Below are 4,813 nucleotides of genomic sequence, written 5' to 3'. Positions count from 1 at the left end.
GGGTCCTTGAGATCCACCTGACCTAGACACCTGGTTCCATAAAGTCCCTGAGGTCCACCTCACCTGGACACCTGGTTCTAGGGGGTTCTTGAGATCCACCTGATCTAGACACTTGAGTCCATGAAGTCCCTGAGATCCACCTCACCTGGACACCTGGTTCTATGGGTTCTTGAGATCCACCTCACCTAGACACCTAGTTCCATGAAGTCCCTGAGATCCACTTCACCTGGACACCTGGTTCTATGGGGTTCTTGGACCCACCTAACCGTGACACCTGGTTCCATAAAGTCCTTGAGATCCACCTCACCTGGACACCTGGTTCTATGGGGTTCTTGGGACCCACCTGACCTAGACACCTGGTTCTATGGGGTCCTTGAGATCCACCTCACCTAGACACCTGGTTCCATGAAGTCCCCTGAGATCCACCTCACCTGGATACCTGGTTCCATGAAGTCCCTGAGATCCACCTCACCTGGATACCTGGTTCTAGGGGGTTCTTGAGGTCCACCTGACCATGACACCTGGTTCTATGGGGTCCTTGAGGTCCACCTGACCGTGCCACCTGGTTCTGCGGGGCCCCCGAGGCGCCCCTGCCCCCCGGGCGAGCGCTCACCAGATGAAGTCGGTGCAGTGGCTGCAGAAGGTGGGCTGCTTGAAGAAGCGGGCGGTGAAGCGGTGGCTCTTGACCTCGTGGACGACCTTGTGGCGCAGGGCCCCGCGGCGGCAGAAGAGCGGCCGCGGCACCCCCCGCTCCCCCTCCGGCCCCGCCAGCGCCATCCAGACCGACCCACGGACGGACCCACGGACGGACCCACGGACGGACCCAGCGAGGGCGACTCTGTGGGGGAACAAGGTGGAGGTCGGGGGTGGACGGAGAGGAGGGCACCCGGAGGGACCCACGGACACCAGGAGGGACCCACGGACACCTGGAGGGACCCACGGACACCAGGATGGACTCATGGACACCAGGAGGGACCCACGGACACCTGGATGGACTCACGGACAGCTGGAGGGACCCACGGACACCAGGATGGACCCACGGACACCAGGAGGGACTCATGGACACCAGGATGGACCCACGGACACCAGGAGGGACTTATGGACAGCTGAAAGGACCCACGGACACCAGGAGGGACTCATGGACAGCTGGAGGGACCCATGGACACCAGGATGGACCCACGGACACCTGGATGGACTCATGGACAGCTGGAAGGACCCACGGACACCTGGACACGGGGATGGACCCACAGACACCAGGACGGACCCATGGACACCAGGAGGGACTCACGGACAACTGGAGGGACCCATGGACACCAGGAGGGACCCACGGACACCAGGATGGACTCATGGATACCTGGATGGACTCACGGACACCAGGAGGGACCCATGGACAGCTGGAAGGACTCATGGACACCAGGAGGGACCCACGGACAACTGGAGGGACCCATGGACACTAGGACAGACCCATGGACACCAGGAGGGACCCACGGACACCAGGATGGACTCATGGATACCTGGATGGACTCACGGACACCAGGAGGGACCCATGGACAGCTGGAAGGACTCATGGACACCAGGAGGGACCCACGGACAACTGGAGGGACCCATGGACACTAGGACAGACCCATGGACACCAGGAGGGACCCACGGACAGCTGGAAGGACTCGTGGACACCAGGAGGGACCCACGGACACCAGGAGGGACTCATGGACAGCTGGAGGGACTCATGGACACCTGGATGGACTCATGGACAGCTGGAAGGACCCACGGACACCAGAAGGGACCCATGGACACCAGGAGGGACCCACGGACATCTGGATGGACTCATGGACACCAGGATGGACCCGTGGACACCTGGATGGACCCACGGACAGCTGGAAGGACTCATGGACACCAGGATGGACCCACGGACACCTGGAGGGACTCATGGACAGCTGGAAGGACTCATGGACACCTGGAGGGACCCACGGACACCAGGATGGACTCATGGACAGCTGGAAGGACTCATGGACACCTGGATGGACTCATGGACACCTGGAGGGACCCACGGACATCTGGATGGACTCATGGACACCAGGATGGACCCATGGACACCAGGAGGGACCCACGGTCATCTGGATGGACTCATGGACACCAGGATGGACCCGTGGACACCTGGAGGGACCCACGGACATCTGGATGGACTCACGGACAGCTGGAAGGACTCATGGACAGCTGGAGGGACCCACGGACACCAGGAGGGACCCATGGACACCTGGATGGACTCACAGACAGCTGGAGGGACTCATGGACACCAGGATGGACCCGTGGACACCTGGAGGGACTCAAGGACATCTGGATGGACTCATGGACACCAGGATGGACCTGTGGACACCTGGAGGGACTCACGGACAGCTGGAAGGACTCATGGACATCTGGATGGACCCACGGACACCTGGAGGGACTCACGGACACCTGGACGGACTCACAGACAGCTGGAAGGACTCACGGACACCTGGATGGACCCACGGACACAAGGACATGAGAATGAACCCATAGACACCAGGAGGGACCCACGGACACCAGGGTGGACCCACGGACACCAGGAGGGACCCACGGACACCAGGAGGGTCTCACGGACACCTGGAGCACCTGGACGGACCCACGGACACCTGGACGGACCCACGGACACGCGGACAGGCCCCCCCGGAGCCGCCTCCCCCCGGCGCGTGACTCACGGGCAGCAGAGCCGCCTCCGCCCCCCCCCGCTCGCCCACGGACAGACGGACAGACGGACCCCCCAGCCCCAGGCGTGGGCGGCCCCACGGACGGACGGACGGACGGACAGACCCCCAGGGAGACCCAGAGACCGAGGGATGGATGGACAGATGGAGCCCCGGATGGCGGAGACGCAGGTGGACGGACAGACGGACCTTGGAGAGACCCACGGACAGACAGACGGACCCATGGGCAGACCCTGTGGATGGACAGATGGACAGACAGACCTTGGAGAGACCCACAGACAGACAGACAGACGGACCCATGGGCAGAGCCCGTGGATGGACAGACGGACAGACCCACAGAGGGACCCACGGATGGATGGACAGACAGACAGACCAACCCATGGGAAGACCCCGTGGATGGACAGACGGACAGACCCACAGAGGGACCCACGGATGGATGGACAGACAGACAGACCAACCCATGGGAAGACCCTGTGGATGGACAGACGGACAGACCCACAGAGGGACCCACGGATGGACGGACAGACAGACCTTGGAGAGACCCACAGACAGACAGACAGACAGACGGACCCATGGGCAGATCCTGTGGATGGACAGACAGACAGACAGACCTTGGAGAGACCCACAGACAGACAGACGGACCCATGGGCAGACCCCGTGGATGGACAGATGGACAGACAGACCTTGGAGAGACCCACGGACAGACAGACAGACGGACCCATAGGCAGACCCCGTGGATGGACAGACGGACAGACCCACAGAGGGACCCACGGACGGATGGACAGACAGACCTTGGAGAGACCGACAGACAGACAGATGGACCCATGATCAGACCCCGTGGATGGACAGACGGACGGACCCACAGAGGGACCCCCGGACAGACAGACCGACCTCAGGCCGAGCCAGGGATGGACAGACAGACGGACAGACGGAGCCCTGCAGGGAGGGGCCGGACAGACAGACAGACAGACAGACAGACACCCCCACCCCCCCCACCCACCCCCCTCCCTCCCACCCCCCCCCCCCCCCCTCAGGGCACGGACCTGCAGCCGCCGGACAGACGGACAGACGGAGCCCGGAGAGACAGACGGACAGACAGACAGACAGGGCGGTGCGGGGCCCGGGGGAGGGGGCGGGGCTTGAGGGGAGGGGGCGGGGCCAAGGGGGGGAGCCCCAGCCCTGCGGCTGCGGGAGGGGGCGTGGCCTGAGGGGAGGGGGCGTGGCCTGAGGGGGAGGGGGCGTGGCCTGAGGGGAGGGGGCGTGGCCTGAGGGGGAGGGGGCGTGGCCTGAGGGGGAGGGGGCGTGGCCTGAGGGGGAGGGGGCGTGGCTTAAGGACGCATCAATCTCTATGGGGAGGGGGCGTGGCTTGAGGGAGGGGGCGTGGCCTGAGGGGCAGGTAGGGGCTGCTCCATGGGAAGGAAGGAAAGGGGGGGGGCAGCTTTGAGGGGGGGTCAAAGAATGAAGGGGGGGACAGGATGGGGGGGTTTGAAGGTGGGGGGGGCAGGAAGATGGGGGAGATGGGGGGGGACCTGGATTCGGGGTGAGGAGAAGGTTTGGGGGGGGGAGGGAGCAAGGGGGGGGGAGAATGGGGGGGCAGCAAGAGGGAGGGGGGAGAATGGGGGGGGGCAGCCTGGGGGGAGGGAGAGAAGGTGTTTGGGGGGGGCAGCTTAAGGGGGGGGGGTCCATGGGCTTGGGGGGGGCCAGGTCTGCTCAATAGGGGGGGTCTATGGGATGGTGGGGGGGGGCTGGAGGGGGAGGGGGGGCACTGGGTCCCTTCCCCCCCCCCCATTTAATCCCCGGGGGGGGGGGGGCTGGAAATAGGGACGCGTCCCTGGGGGGGGCAGCAACCCAGATCTTGTGGAATGTGGGGCGCGGGGGGGGGGCTGGGGGGGGGGGGCAGGGCCCTGGGGACCCCCGGGCTCCTCCCAAGCCCCCCCCCATCTCCCATCCCCCCCCTCCTCTCCCCCCCCATGCCCCCCCCCCAGTGCCCCCCCATCTCCTCACACTCTCTCTCAGCTTTTCTCACCTTTATTGATGTCGTAACCCCCCCCCCCAATTTAAGGCCGACCCCCCCACCCCCCTCACCCCGA

This window comes from Phaenicophaeus curvirostris, unplaced genomic scaffold (genome assembly GCF_032191515.1).
Source record: "Phaenicophaeus curvirostris isolate KB17595 unplaced genomic scaffold, BPBGC_Pcur_1.0 scaffold_327, whole genome shotgun sequence".
Lineage (NCBI taxonomy): Eukaryota > Metazoa > Chordata > Aves > Cuculiformes > Cuculidae > Phaenicophaeus > Phaenicophaeus curvirostris.
This window is presented reverse-complemented; position numbering follows the sequence as displayed.